Source organism: Notamacropus eugenii, chromosome 6 (genome assembly GCF_028372415.1).
Source record: "Notamacropus eugenii isolate mMacEug1 chromosome 6, mMacEug1.pri_v2, whole genome shotgun sequence".
NCBI classification, from domain to species: Eukaryota; Metazoa; Chordata; class Mammalia; order Diprotodontia; family Macropodidae; genus Notamacropus; species Notamacropus eugenii.
The window spans coordinates 337,535,593-337,551,641 of NC_092877.1; the positions used below are offsets into that span (position 1 = coordinate 337,535,593).

Here is a 16,049-nt window from a genome sequence, read left to right on the forward strand (position 1 = left end):
TAGAATGATAGGTTCATAAATTCAGAACTGAAAGGAACTTCAAACACCCTGTGGTTCTACCCACTATCTCATGACTCCCAAAACAAAACACTCCTCCCTGACCACTACTTCTCTATATGTTGTCCCCTCCAACTTCTGGAGTTCAGGCTCTATCTTGTATTTGTTTCCAATTCTTGGTATATAGTAGGCACTTAATAAATGCTTTCTCGTTCATTCTTTAGTACAATAATTTTTACAGATTAAGAATCTGAGGCACAGAAGATCTAATTCTCTTGACCAATGCCACACACGTAGACACTGACAGAGCTGAGATCCAGGTCCTTGGACTTAAGATCCACTAATTTTTTAATGACATTATGTTACTTGTCCCATAGTCATGTCTCTTCAAGTCCTTAAAAAATCCCACTGCTTCTGAAGCTCCTGAAGACATCCTATGACCTTACAGTAATCACAGAACACGATTCATGATTGGAAGAGAGCAATGGAAAAAAATGCATCAAAAAGGGCGAGATGAAGTAGCAAGAGCAGCAGAATAGCTTTGTATCTTAATATATGTACTTCTAAGTCAATCCTCTGTAACCCAGTGGTTCCCCAAGAACCCTAGGCTGACATTATTGGGTCTAGTTCATGTGGCCTGATGCCCAAAGGCTTAATCCTGACTCTTGGATTTAGACCCTGACCTTAGATTATTCTGGGAGTAATCTCCCGAGTTAATCTTCATTATGGCTTGAATCTAGATTTCCTCCAAAGTAGATAATTGAGTCCTCAATTCCTACACAATATGCAATAAGGGAATTCAGTATGGGGCAACCACTTTTCTGCCACTACAGAAGATGATTAAGATCCCCAAGAGCCAATGAAGAATTTCAGAAAGGTGCATTTGAATAAAGATCCTAACAAGGATGCTGAACAAATACTTCTCGTCCACCTAGAACCTGCCCTGACTAAGCAACCCTTGGCAAGCAGGAATATTGGGAAGGTCCAAATGTCTTCTCTGCCCCTGCGATGGTATTTAGTCCCTCAGGGTGAGCCTCTATTGGTCTTCTTCCTGGAATCAAGGAAGATGCTCCTGAAGAAATCTTTCCATGAGAAGTTTTGTGTCAAATATCAAGAACTACTGAATGGAAAGTCCATTTTCAGGACCTGTTGTTCCTGAAACTATTATCTCCACCATCCTGCTCTGTATTAGGAGGATGCTCTGGTCCACTCGCCCAGGACCAAGCTACTTCAGCTCTATCCCTTATCCCCAGAATCCTCCTTAAATATAAACCCTTCCACTGGTTCTCACTCTCAGCTATCTTTTCTATGTTCTTTTAATCAATTAATAAGCATTTACTATGTGTTGGGCATTCTTCTTGGCTGCAAAGGACACCGTCCCTGCCCATAAGGACCTTTCATTTTAGCTACTCAGTACCCACCTAGCCCTCGCCTATCTGAACAGGTGGGGAGTGGTGGGGAAATGGGTCCCAAGGAGGAGCAAACATACCTTCTAAGGCATGCCGCTAAAAAGGAACTACACTCAGAACCCCGACAGCCACTTACCGTTCTTACTTGGATAAAAAGAAACCTTCACTCCCAAAAGAAAAGAAAAAATAAAGCAAGCCCACCCTATAGGTGAGATTCCTTTAAATAGTCAGACCCCGCCTTTGCTCCTCCCCCTCTCGAGTTCTACGGCCCCATTCGGCTTTGGAATGTGATGAGATTCAAATTCGCATTGTAGATAGTTTCATTAGTTACCACTGGCTCACGGTCCAGTCCCATCTCCCGAGGCAGAGGTTCTTTCTGGAGTCACCTTCCTCAACAGGAAACTGCCCCTTCAGAGATAACATGTACGCCCAAGCCCTGACACCAGATCAAAAGAAGGACCTAACCGAGATTGTTAACCGGCTGATCACTCCGGGCAAGGGAATTCTGGTCTTAGATGAGTCCCTCTGTACTATAAATAAGCGCTTCTCCTGTCTTGGCATTGAAAACACCGAAGACAACAGGCGCCGCTATCGACAACTGTTTCTGACCGTTGACGATGAAATACGCAACTACATCGGAGGAGTTATCCTTTCCCATGAGACGTTCTATCAAAAGTGTGATGATGGCCAGTCCTTCCCAGAAGTCATCAAGAGCAAGGATATTGCTGTGGGCATCAAGGTGGACAGGGGTGTTGTACCCCTGCCAGGGACCAATAACGAAACTACCACCCAAGGGCTGGATGGCCTGGCCGAGCGTTGTGCCCAGTACAAGAAGGATGGAGCTGACTTTGCCAAGTGGCGTTGTGTACTGAAGATCGGGGAGAATACCCCCTCTCCTCTTGCCATTTGGGAAAGTGCTAATGTGCTGGGTCGCTATGCCAGTATTTGCCAGCAGAATGGCCTGGTACCCTTCATTGTGCCAGACATTCTCTCTGACGGAAACCACAACCTGAAGCAATCTCAATTTATCACGGAGATGGTTCTGGCTTCTGTATTCAAGGCTCTAAGTGACCACCATATTTTCCTTGAAGGGACTGTGCTTCAATCCAACATGGTAATGCCAGGCCACGACTGTTCCCAGAAGTTTCACCCTGAGGAAATCGCAATAGCAACTATAACAGCTCTGCGCAATACTGTACCTCCTGCAGTACCAGGTATAGCCTTCATGTCTGGAGGCCAGAGTGAGGAAGATGCCCAAACTCTGCTCAACACACTCAACAAATGTTCCCTGCCCAAGTCATGGATCCTGACCTTTTCTTTCGGCCGACCTCTACAGACAGCGGCTGCCAAAGCCTGGGGAGGGAGGGAGAGCAACGTAAAGATGGCCCAACAAGAGTACATCAAACGAGCCAAGTCCTTCAGCCAGGCCAGCATAGGCAAGCATTTACCAGTCAGTAGTGGAAGAATGTCACACGCCAGTGAGTCGCTCTACATCGCAGTCTACATCTCTAACAGTCCCAAGCTCAATCCCTAAATCAGAGCCTTCCACTTCAGTGGGCCCCAGTAAGGAAAAGCTACCCAATAAACCTCTACCATGAGCAAAAACTGGGATCCAAACCTTTGGGTTGACTCCTCCCATCACTCTTCCTAACTTGTGCCTTGTCATAGCTCTGCATGAATGTGACTCCTTCACAATCCACCTTCACCAATAAACAACTATTTAATACCAACAACAAAAATAAAAATAAAAGCAGAGCAGGTGACTTGCATGGTTGATCCTTTGATTCTTCAGAAGTTGAATGACAATTCTGGACCTGAACTGCCTGAAGTGGAAATAATAGGAACCCTGGGTTTGAGGAAGTGCCGTTTTGGAATTCCTGATAGATAAGAGAGGAATATTAGGTATAGTCTGATTTGTTCTTCAAACTTTAGTAGAATAGATTTCAAAGAGTTCAAAAAATAGGATACTTAGAATTTCTATTATCTGAACCTCTAAAAAGGAAGTCAGTCTATGAGGTAAGGGCATTCCAAGTTCTCAGAAATGAAATTCTAGGGGAAAAGTCACAATTGATTCCAGTGAGAAAGAAATGGGGTAAGGGTCTCAAGAGATCAGTATAAGTACACTTGATGCTTACCAGTGAGCTCAGATTTTTAAAAGATGTGCAAGAGACAGAAGGGAAAGCAGGGTATCTGAGAATATATTTTTATATTTTCAAATTAAAATAATATCATGAAGCCTAAAACTCATCATTATCTGAGGACTGAGATAAATGATCAAGACCACCAAAAATAGCTTTTTTAAAGTTATGTTGAATATGAGGGGAAGATCAAGGAAGGGAGAAGTAATCTACTCAGAGTGGATGTGAATATGATCATGAATGATGAAGAAGGCAGACCTATTCAAATCCCTATTTCATTTTATTTCTGTACCAAGGAAAAGGTCTCTCAGACAGATAGGATAATAGTTAATAGAAAACCGGACTTTAGGTAAATAAAGAAATGTTAAGACAATGCTTCAAATGACTTAAAGTCATTTGTCCTAGATGAAATATGTCTGAGGGAATTGTGATGATAATGAGAGAAGTTGTAGATAAATCTAATATTTGAAGAGTAAGTGGAAGGCAGATACTTCAAACTATGAAGTATGAACCATTGTCTGTGATGTCAATTTCTAGAATGAATTACTAAAAATGCAGTTTATGAAATTATGGAGAGAGCTGAACTACATGAACCAACATGGGTTCATTAAGAATATGTCATACTAAACCACCCTCATTGCTTTGCTCAGCAGAATACCAGACCTTTAAACCAGAGAAATACTGGAGGCATAGTGTCTTTGGATTTCAGAAAGGCATTCAGTGATCTTTCATGATAGTCTCTTAGACAAGATTAAGAGATATGGATTAAATGATGGTAGAGTTAGGTGGGTTCAGAAGTGATTGATTTGACGCAACAGAGTGGTGACAAATGGATCAGTTCCATCTGGAAGGATACCCCTAATAGAGTTCAATAGAGGTCTTGTCGTTGGTCTGATTAATGTTTTTATCAATGACTTGGATGAAGGCATAGAAGGCAAGCTTATCCAACTGGTGGATAAAGGACGCTGACAACATTGTCATACATTCAAAGACAAAATCTGGATAAAAAAATAACCACATTATATAGCTAAAAGTCATAATATCATTGATTTAGAGCTGAAAGGAAGCTTAGAGACCATCTAGTGCAATTCCCTTATTTTACAAGTGGGGAACCTCAGGTCCACTTTCAAGAAAAATTGAAAGCCTTGCCCAAGATCACATAGGTAGTAAATACTAGTGGTGGAATTTGAGCCCACTGTATCACTGAAGCATATAACAAGTAACAGAAGAAAATTGAAAATGATAAATTAAAGTTCTCCTCTTGTGTTCAAGTTAATCAACTAAGCAAATAGAAGATAAGGGGATAGTGGCCAAAATAATTCATGTGGAAAAAGCATAGGTATTCTAGTGGACTACAAACAAGAGGGGTCAGCTGTGTGAAATGATAACTGACTGCACTAAAAGAAATGCACTCTCAGGAAAAGGGAGCTATTGATTTCATTGACCTCTTTCAATCATCAGATCACATCTAGAGACATGTATATAGTTCTAGATATTATATTTTAGAAGGGATAGGGGAAAAGTGCACAAAATAGCTAGGGAGACATAAAAGGACCACCACAAAAACTCAGTTTATGGAACTGAGGGCATTTAGCCCAGAAAAGAAAAGACTTGAGATACAGTATCACTGCCTTCAAATATTTGAGGGTCTGTTGGATAGAAAAAGGATGAGACAAATTTGTTCTATTTGGCAGGAAAGGGGAGGATCTTGGCCAAGGGATGGGAGTGATTTAGTTGAAAATTCCAATTTGACATAAATAATATCTTCTTAAAAATTAAAAGGTGTTGGGGGCAGAGACTTTTTGCCTGAGTTTTCCCAAATTCCCCTACAAGCAACTTTAAGATAATGCCTCAGATAGAGTATAGAGTGGCCAAACCAACAAAAGGATGGGGAGCAACAATTTTCCAGCCCAATACAACTTAGTTGGTTGTCAGTAAAGTTCTGTTTCACTGGGGTAAGAGTGGAATGCTGCCCAACTCCAACTGAGCCCCAGCAAAGCAGCAGCAGGCCTAGGGGGCAATTGAATCAGCAGAAACTCCTGGGGCTCTCAGCCTACAGATGGTAAAGGGTCAGGCAACTCATCAGTTGATTGTAAGGGACTCTTTACTGGCAATGGATACAGAACTTTGCTACCCTGACCATACACTGTTCCATGTCACCATCTCAAGGTAAAAAGGAACACTAGTGCACTAGAGCATGTGGCAGCAGGGGAGCATGGACCCTGGTCATATTTCCAGTGTGCAGAAAAGTACTTGTGGTTTGCTCTGACCACACCTTTCCTCAGCTCATACCACCCAGGAAAAACTGAAAACTTACAGACTACAGAACTAGCTCTGAAAATAGCAGCACAAGAAACCTGAAGCTTGGAACAGTGTGTGCTCCACCCTAGAAACAGAGCCCAACTTAAACATAGAGTTAAAAAATCAAGAAGTAGCCTGGAAAAATAAGCAAACATAAAAAATAATCTGACCATAGAAAGTTACTATAGTTACATGGAAGATCAAAGCACAAACTCAGAAGATGACAAAAAAAAGTCAAAATAACTACATACAAATCCTCAGTGAAAACTGTGAACTGATCTCAGGCCCAAAAAAGTATCCAAAATATTCAAAAAAATATCAAAAAGGATTTTAAAAATCAAATAAGAGAGGTAGAGTAAAATTTTAAAGAGAAAAGAGAGTGATGCAAGAAAATAATAAAGAGTCAACAGCTTGGTAAAAGAAGGCTAAAAAATGTTGAAGAAAATAACACATTAAAAAAACAGAATTGGCAAAATGATAAAAGGGGCACAAAAAATCCACTGAAGAGAAATTCAAAAGCAGAATTCGCCAAATGGAAAAGGAGGTACAAGAGCTCAATGAAGAAAATTTAAATTAGAATTGAGGAAGTGGAAGCTAATGATTCCATGAGAGTCAAGGAGCAATAAAATAAAATGAAAATAATAAAAAATAGAAGACAATGTGAAATATCTCATTGGAAAAATAATTGATCTGGAAAATAGATTCAGAGAGATATTTTAAGAATTATTATATTACCTAAAAGCCATGATAAAAAAAGAGCCTAGACATCACATTTCAAGAAATCATCATGGATAACTGACCTGATATCCCTAGAACTAGAGGATAAAATTAACATTGAAAGAATCCGCCAATCACCTTCTGAAAAAGATCCCAAAATGATAATTCCCAGGAATATTATAACCAAAGATCAGAGCTCCCAGGTCAAGGAGAAAATATTACAAACAGCCAGAAAGAAACATTTCAAATATCATGGACCCACAGGATTTAGCAATGTCTATCAGAGAACTTAGAATATGATATTCTACAGGGCGAAGGAGCTAGGATTACAACTAAGAATCACCTACCCAACAAAACTGAATATAATCCTTCAGGGAAAAACATGCATATTTTAAAAAATAGGTGATTTCCAAGCATTCCTGATGAAAAGACCAGAGCTGAATAGAAAATTTGGCTTTCAAATACAAGACACAAGACAAGAATAAAAATGTACGCAGGAAAAAGAAATTATAAGACATACAATAAGGTTGAACTGTTAATATTCCCAAATGCAAAGAGGATACTTGTAACACCTGATAACTTTATATATCATCATTAGGGCAGTTAGAAGGATTATACAAATTAGACAGAGGATATGGGTATGAGTTGGGAGGGGCAGGAGCCTCAGGGTTCTTGTTTGGAAGAGAAACTGTCAGCTACTATTGTCATTCACTCTAAGCAGGGGAGTTCAAAAACAGCCACTGAGTGGAGGTAGGGCAGGAACTCAATTTATTTATATAAATAATAAATTTATCTTTTTTTTCTTTTTTTTAAAGGGGCCATTCCCCCTGACTACTTTTTAAAGAGGCCTATTCACTGAATGGGCATTACCTCACTTTAACTGAGAACCTGAGAAAGTCTTAGCTTAAAAGGCCAAGGTGTCCCAGTGCATCCTGGGCCATCTCCAGTCATCCTGAGGAATATCAGGTCACTGGATTCAGATGGCTCTGGAGGAGAAGTGAGGCTGGTGACCTGCACAGCCTTCCCCCACTCAAAACAAAGTCAAGTGCAAGTCGTGTCATCATTTCTACGATGTCATGGTCCTCTTCAGAAATGAAGGATGAACACAGCAAGGGTGTGAGTTGAATCTGATGGGATGATACCTAAAAAACATTAAAGGGTAAGGAAAAGGGATGCACTGATAGAAGGGGGAAGGAAGAGGCAAAATGGGGAAAATTATCTGACATAAAAGAAGCATAAATAGCTTTTATAGTGTAGAGGAAATAGTGGGGTGGACAATGCCTAAACCTTACTCTCATTGGACTTGATTGAAAGAAAGAATATCATACACACTCAGTTGGGTATAGAAATCAAAGCTAACTATCATCATATGAAACAAAGTTCTAAATCTATTAATTAGAGAAATGCAAATTGAAATAAGTCAAATGCCACTTCACACCTATCTAGTTGGCTAATATGACAGAAAAGGAAAATGATCAATGATAGAGGAGATGTGGAAAAATTGGCGCACTAAAGCAGAGTAGTGGTGAACTGATCCAACCATTCGGGAGACTGAAAAGTGTATATATACTCTGAGATGAGGTTTTCCTTTGGGAGCTTGGAAGAAGGTCTATGTGCCAGATGAGACTCTGAGTAGCCATTTAAAGAGCCCTCCAGCTTTGAAAAATCAGAGGTTGGTGCTTCTCTCTCTGGTTACTATGTATGTATGTAATGGTCAGACAATTAGAAGCCCTGTCTGTTGGTCTTTATTTCTCTACTAGTATTTTCACTGTTGGTGAATATAATTAAAACAGACTATGTATCCCTCAAAAGTTGCTTTCCTTTTAGAAAAGCAGATCTAAGAACCTGTATAGCAGGCGCTCTGTGTATGCCAAGGTGTTTGCTTCTACAGTCCCAAAGAGACAAAAAATAAAGGAAAAGACATATAGATATATATATAGATAGATAGATACATGTATATACACAAAAATATTTATAGTAGCTCCTTTTGTGGTGCAAAGAATTGGAAATTAAGGAGATGCCTATTAATTGGAGAATGACAAAACATGTTGTGGTACATGATTATGATGGAATACTGTTGTGCTACGAGAAATGATGAGCAGGACACTTTCAAAAAAACCTGAAAATCCTTTTTATGAGTTGATGCAAAATGAATGAGCAAAACCAGGAAAAAAACATAAACAGTAGCAACAAATAATATATGGTAATCAACTGTGAATGGCTTAGCTATTCTCAGCAATGCACAGATTCAAGATAATTCTGAAGGACTAATGATGAAAAATGCAATTTATCTCCAGAGAGAGAACTGATGAACTCTGAGTTCTGATTGAAGTATACTTTTTTTAACTTTCTTTATTTTTCTTGACCTTGTTGCTTGGTTGGGTTTGGCTTTTTTTTTGTCTGTACTTTCTTTTTGCAACATGACTAATATGGAAATATGTTTTGTGTGACTGTAGAGGTATAACATATCAAATTGCTTGTCTTTTCAATGAGATATGGGAGGGGAAGAATGGAGGAAGAGAATTTGGAGCTCAACTTTTTAAAAAATGAATATTAAGATTGTTTTTACTTATAGTTGGGGAAAAAACTTTAATGCTCTCCAAAAACAGTTATCCAAAAAAACTGCCCTCAGTAGGTAAGAGCTGCACTTTCCCTGTCCCTGGAAAGAAGAGAGAGAGAGAGAGAGAGAGAGAGAGAGAGAGAGAGACAGAGAGAGACAGAGAGAGAGAGACAGAGAGAGACAGAGAGAGACAGAGAGAGACAGAGAGAGAGAGACAGAGGTGCCTCTTACTTTCCCATATCATATATATGTATATGTATATATATATATATATATATACATATATATATATGGCAGAAAGTTTCTTTTCTTTGTGTAGGGGATAAAATTAACCCTTGAGGTCCCTTCCAACTCTAAATAATGGATTTCTAGGATCTATGATTGCTAATCTCTGGATCTCAATTTCTTTCTCTAAAATGAAGATGATAATAACCTACGTATACTCAGAAGTTTTTAGATCTTTTCTGGTGAGGGGAGAGGGTAGGGTTAGATAAATTAAAATCATTATCAATACTTTGAAGAAAGGAATCTAAAGGGATAGTGGGTGGGGCAAACTTTTTCACTTTTGTTTTTATCTCCTGATCTTTACAGCTTCCCCCCCCATCTTTCCCAACTCCTTTTTCTTCTAGTTCATTTTTATTTAATCTTTCTACTTCTTTCCTTATTTCTCTCACTCATTACCATTCTTCTTTCCCTTCCTCCTTTATTTTCTTTTCCCTTGTTATACTTTCTTCCCTCTGACCCTCAACATAGACCAATGCCTGGACAGACCAGACAGAACAGAGGACAGACAGAAACAGCAGCTTTCTGAATTGGACTGTCTATGCCAAGCTATGAGCATTGACCTAAAGAGGAGCTAGTCATCTAACACTGATCTGAATTAGTATAGATGGGATATACTCCAGACTAGTATCCTGACAAAATGTAGGAATACAATATAGCCAGCAGCTCCCAGGGTTCAAAGTGAGGAAACTAGCAACATTTGGTTTCTTTTGGCCAATGTAGCCCAGGCTCCAAAGTAGAGTCTTAATAAGTACAAATCTAAAAACTTAATGTTTCAACTCTATAAACATGAATAAGCAATAGTTTTCCATTTTGATCAATGAAATCATTAGTAGAAAGGAATATTCTTATATAGGAGGCCCCCCAAAGTGAAAGAAGACACATGACAAAAATGTAATTGATTATAAATACTACACACACACACCTGCTAGAACTCCTAAATAACACTACCCTATGACCATTCCATATGATCCTGCTCGGACAGATGAATTCTCTGAAGGTCACTGAATTCTCCAGATGGGCAGCTAGGCTAGAGCTAAATTCTCCAAAGGATTGTTACATCACTCAAAAAGCATTTTAAGAAAAATAGAATAAATATTGAAACAATGAAAAGACTGGAGACTCATAAAAAAATGCATTTTTCAATTGAGCCAGATTAGACTTAGCAATGAGGGAAGGGAATTCATTACCTGTTAAATATTTCATTTACATAAAGCATGTGATGGAATTTTATTCAGGAGCATGTGAGCTAATTTTGCAAGTAAAAACATAGCCACCTGGGTAGAAAACCATCTGAAAAAGTAATGGTAATTTATAGGAGTACCATGGGGGAAAGGCATTTAGTCTGGTTCTGTCTTGCAGAGGAAAATGAGATCTATTCCAGTACTTCTAAAGTTCAATAGAAAGCTTGTTGAATTATGATATTCTCCTATTTTTTTCATGATGATATGCAACTAAGTAAAGTAGGTAAAGATTACTAATCTATATCCAATCTTAGTAGTACATGGAGAAAAATAGAACACCTCCTGCCCTTAATCCTCTTTCTTTTTTCAGGAGATACAAATTCATTACCAGATTACCAAGGTGCATCTACTTACTATCTCTGTTCCAGAAACAGCACAAACTCACTTGGCAGTTCTCAACCTTTAATTCACCCTGCCCAGCTATTAGGTTAGTGAGGGATGATTGCTCCAACACCAAACTTTTATAGACATTATATTCTAATAGTCAGAGTGTAGATAGATTGTCAATCATTTTCCCTTAGCAATAAAACAATGTGATGCCTTGATCTTTTCTTCTTTTTTCTTTCTCTTCTTCCTTAACACATTCTTTTTTCTTTCTTTTTCCTTCCATCTCTCTTTCTCTTCCTTTCTTCCTTCATCTCTCTCTTTCCTTCTTCCTTCCTTCTTTTCTCTCTTCCTTTCTTATTTCTCTCTGTGGCAACTATGCAGTGTAGTAGAAAATATACTTAAAGAGAAGTCAGAAGAGACCTGGGTTCTAATCCTTCCTTAAATATTTATACTAGCTGTGTGACTGTCACTTAACCTCTCTGAGACTCAGTTTCCTTATCTGCAAAATGGGGATGATAATATCTTTAGTAAACTCCTCACACAATTGTTGTAAGAGCCAAATGAAATAATAACCATAAAGTATTTTAATCTTCCTATGATATCTAAACATCTTTTAATTTTTAAAATTTTAAGTTTCAAATTCTCTCCCTAAAATGCCCCATCCATTGAAAAGACAAGAAATATGATATTTATTCTACATATGAAGTCATGAAAAATATTTTCACATTAGCCATGTTTGTCAAAAAAAAAAGGCAAGAAAAATAAAGTGAAAAAAAAATGCTTCAACCTAAACTCATAGTTTATTAGTTCTCTCTCTGGAGGTGGATCACATATTTAATGGAATTTTTTGGAATTTATTATAAAATTATTTGGAATTTTTGTGATTCATTGTATTCATCAGAGTATCCAAGTCTTTCACAGTAGATTATCATTATAATATTGCTGTTATTATATGCAATGTTCTCCTAGTTCTGCTTACTTCACTTTGTGTCAGTTAGTTAAAGTCTTCCCAGGATTTTTTGGAAACTTTCATCATTTCTTACAGCACAATAATATTCCATCACAATCATCTACCACAACTTGTTTCAGCTATTCTCCAACTGATGGGCATCCCTTCAATTTCTAATTCATTGCCACAACAAATAGAGCTGCCATAAATATTTTTATATTTGGGTGTCCTCCCCCTTCTTCTTTGATCTCCTTGGGATACAGAGCTAATAGTAGTATTGCTAGGTCAAAAGGTATGCGCAGTTTTATAGTCCTTCAGGCATTGTCCCAAACTGTTTTCCAGAATAGCTGGAACAGTTCACAACTCTACCAACAGTGCATCAATGTAACTGTGTTTCCCCTGTTCCCTCCAGTATTTGTCACTTTCCTTTTCCATCATATTAAACCATTTGATGGGTGTGATTTGGTAACTCAAAGTTGTTTCAATTTTTTATTTCTCTTATAATTAATGATTTAGAAATTTTTTCATGTGACTATTGATAACTGATTTCTTTTTTGTGAAAACTTCTTGTTTATATCATTTGATCATTTATCAACTGAGTGCCTATTTTTATAAATTTTACTCAGGACCCTATATATTTGAGAAATGAGACCTTTATCAGAGAAACTTTCTGTAAAAAAAATTCTCCCAGTTTCCTTCTTCCCTTCTAAATTTGGCTGCATTGGTTTTGTTTGTGCAAAATCTTTTTAATTTAATGCAATCAACATTATTCATTTCACTTTCTATGATCCTTTTGGTATCTTACTTGGTCATGAACTCTTCCCTTATCCATAGATCTGGCAGGTACTTTTTTTTTCTATACTCCTCGAATTTGTTCATGATATTGTCTTTTATGCCTAAATCATATATCCGTTTTGATCTTATCTTGTGGTGCGAGATATTGATCTATGCCTAGTTCTATTAGACTACTTCCCAACACTTTGCTAAATTTAAAGTATCATGCCAGTAGAAAGGTTTTTAACTATTCAATAAAAGTGATTATGTTGAATGATCAGATCTAGCCTTATTTACTTTATTTTTTTAATTGGGTCTTCTTTATGCAACCAATAACAATGATGATCTTTGTTCTTTATGTTTCCCTTTAGTACTGTGGAGGTTATTTATATACACTAGAAGTCAATAAATTTGTGATTCCCCTAGCACCTATGAGCAGCTTGTGTTATACCTGGGATTGGAATTGGGAAGGGGTTCGGATCTGTGATTTCATCATTAGTGAACTCTTGGTGAGGAAGCTCTTTCTACCAAAGTATGTCAGCTACTACTCTACAATTTCAAGTCTAAGAGAAGTGCCAGAGACAGTAAGAGGTTAAATGATTGACTAAGAAACACATAGTCAAAATATATCTAAGGTAAGATTCGAATCTAGCTCTTCCTTACTCTAAGACCAGTTCTCTATCTCCTGTACCATGCAACCTCGGATTATCTGTATTAATATGTCACCAAGGAAATCAAATTCTACTCATAACTGGAATTTGGCCTTCTACTCACAATGAGAAGAAGGTTATAACATAGCTTCTGCCAGTGAGAATAAATTAAATTTTTGTGATTTCTGTACTGTTGAAATCCCAAACACATTGAATTAGCTTAAAGGTTGTTTTTTTTAATTATTTAATAATATTCTTTATCACTGGGGGAAAAATGATTGAAAATCCAACTCTTCACTCAGACCATTAGAATATAATGTCTATAAAACCTTTGTGTTAAAGTAATCATCCCTCACTCTTACCTCCCCCTCTTTGTCTTCTCATTTATTCATTTCCCATTAATCATAAAACTGAAATGGAAAGAGAATGAATTTTTTAAAGTCACTTGCCATTCTGAAGCTTTCTTAATTTCTTCTAAGTGCACTTTGGTTCTTCTTAATTTGTATCTGGGGGTAGCTCGCAGTTACTATGTGATGCACTTATTTCTCTTGTTATGAGCAGTTAGATAGTATAGCCAAATTCTCCACCTGGCCACCATCAGCAATATGTATGACACCAAGAGGGGAAAAAAAGCTAAGAGTTCCTTTGGGTCTGTTCTTTTAGCATTCCAAGTCTTGACTCCCTGCGGTGGACCTCCTGCAGCGGGGGAGAGCACTGTTGCAAATAGATCTTACCTTGGATTCTGACATTGCCTCCAAGGGGAGTGTGAAACAAGAATAAATACCATTTTTACACTGATATTTTGTTGTTGTTGGGGGAAGAGAAGGGAGGGAGAGATCTGTTCTGCCTGTTTAGAAGTAAGGGGCTTTCTCCTTAAGGTTTCACTATACACTTACTCCTTGGCTTATTATCTGTTATATTTACATTCTATTAAAAAAATGACTACTCTTTTTTTAAACATGTGGCCTCCAGATGACATTTGTTCACTGGGGTTTTGTCTTCCTCCCCTAAACACAGCATACGTCTTTGATGTGCTTGTTGAGTTAAAAGCATTCTCATCATAAACTTCAACAACTTCCTGGTGAATTTCTGTAGTAAAAATATTTCTCCGTTTCATCTGGGGACATCACGCCTAGGAGAGCATCTGTTTTTAACAACAAAAACTAAAGGGACTCTTCCAGTGACCTTCAGAGACCTTAAAAATTGTATCTCCAATCCCCCATAAATGAAAACATGGGGGAAACCATTTGGACAAGAAAAAATAAACCACTACAAGTTTCCTATAGATTTTTAACCAAATAGAGAATGGGAATAATGCTTCTATAACATAAATCATTAAATTGGCAAAATGTCATAATGATAATCTCTTTTGGCTGCTCCCCCAACTCATTCTCCCAAGTAATTTCTCTAGAGGAAGCTGCTACTATGATGTGAGTTAATAATATTTTGACTTGTCTTTTTCATCCCTTGTGAGGATAGAAAAAGCAACAAGATCTGTTATTCTAGATTTATGTGCAACAAACCAAAAAGAATTGATTAGCGAAGTAAAAACTGTGGGAAGCTTGGAGAAAGTGAGTAAATCATCTCAGAGTTCATAATCACCAAGGAAAGAGATACTAAGAGGACTTGTCCTCTACACAAAGGAGGAAAATGATTTCAAAGGGTTTGGAGAAGTGAAAAAAATGTGAGATTCTATTAAAGAAGATGGCTCAGGAGGAGTAGAAGATTCTAAGAAATGAAATTCTAATGGTAAAATTGCAAATGACGCCAAAAGAGGGAGAAAAAGGAATGACATTGAAAGAGAAAGTCTTTACTACACTACTAGTTCCCAGAGAGGTTGTTTTGAATGAATTAAAAAGCATTTAGTAGCTTTTACTATGTGCTAGGCATTGGAAACACAAGTAGAGAGGTGAGTCTGCTACTTAATGTCTGAGGGATGTTGGGTAAGTCACTTACAACCTCTCTGGGACTGTTTCTTCATCTGTAAGAGGAAAGGAAGGAAGGAAGGAAGGAAGGAAGGAAGGAAGGAAGGAAGGAAGGAAGGAAGGAAGGAAGGAAGGAAGGAAGGAAGGAAGGAAGGAAGGAAGGAAGGAAGGGAGGGAGGAAGAAAGGGAGGGAGGGAGGAAGAAAGGGAGGGAGGGAGGGAGGGAGGAAGGAAGGAAGGGAGGGAGGGAGGGAGGAAGGAAGGGAGGGAGGGAGGGAGGAAGGAAGGAAGGAAGGAAGGAAGGAAGGAAGGAAGGAAGGAAGGAAGGAAGGAAGGAAGGAAGGGAGGGAGGAAGGGAGGAAGGGAGGGAGGGAGGAAGGGAGGAAGGGAGGGAGGAAGGAAGGGAGGGAGGAAGGAAGGGAGGGAGGAAGGGAGGGAGGGAGGAAGGAAGGAAGGGAGGAAGGGTGGAAGGGAGGGAGGAAGGGAGGAAGGGAGGGAGGGAAGGAGGGAGGAAGGAAGGAAGGAAGGAAGGAAGGAAGGAAGGAAGGAAGGAAGGAAGGAAGGAAGGAAGGAAGGAAGGAGGGAGGGAGGAAGGGAGGAAGGGAGGGAGGGAGGAAGGGAGGGAGGAAGGAAGGGAGGGAGGAAGGAAGGGAGGGAGGAAGAAGGGAGGGAGGAAGGGAGGAAGGGAGGAAGGAAGGAAGGGAGGAAGGGAGGAAGGGAGGGAGGAAGGGAGGAAGGGAGGGAGGGAAGGAGGGAGGAAGGAAGGAAGGAAGGAAG

At 38.7% G+C, this 16,049-nt stretch overlaps 1 pseudogene across 1 annotated transcript; it reads left to right on the top strand.

The window, feature by feature from the left end:
* The first annotated feature begins 1,687 nt into the window (after positions 1-1,687).
* Positions 1,688-3,169, top strand: LOC140510001 (fructose-bisphosphate aldolase A pseudogene; annotated as a pseudogene). The gene has a single exon (XR_011969035.1). The product of XR_011969035.1 is annotated as a fructose-bisphosphate aldolase A pseudogene (transcript).
* The last annotated feature ends 12,880 nt before the right edge of the window (positions 3,170-16,049 follow it).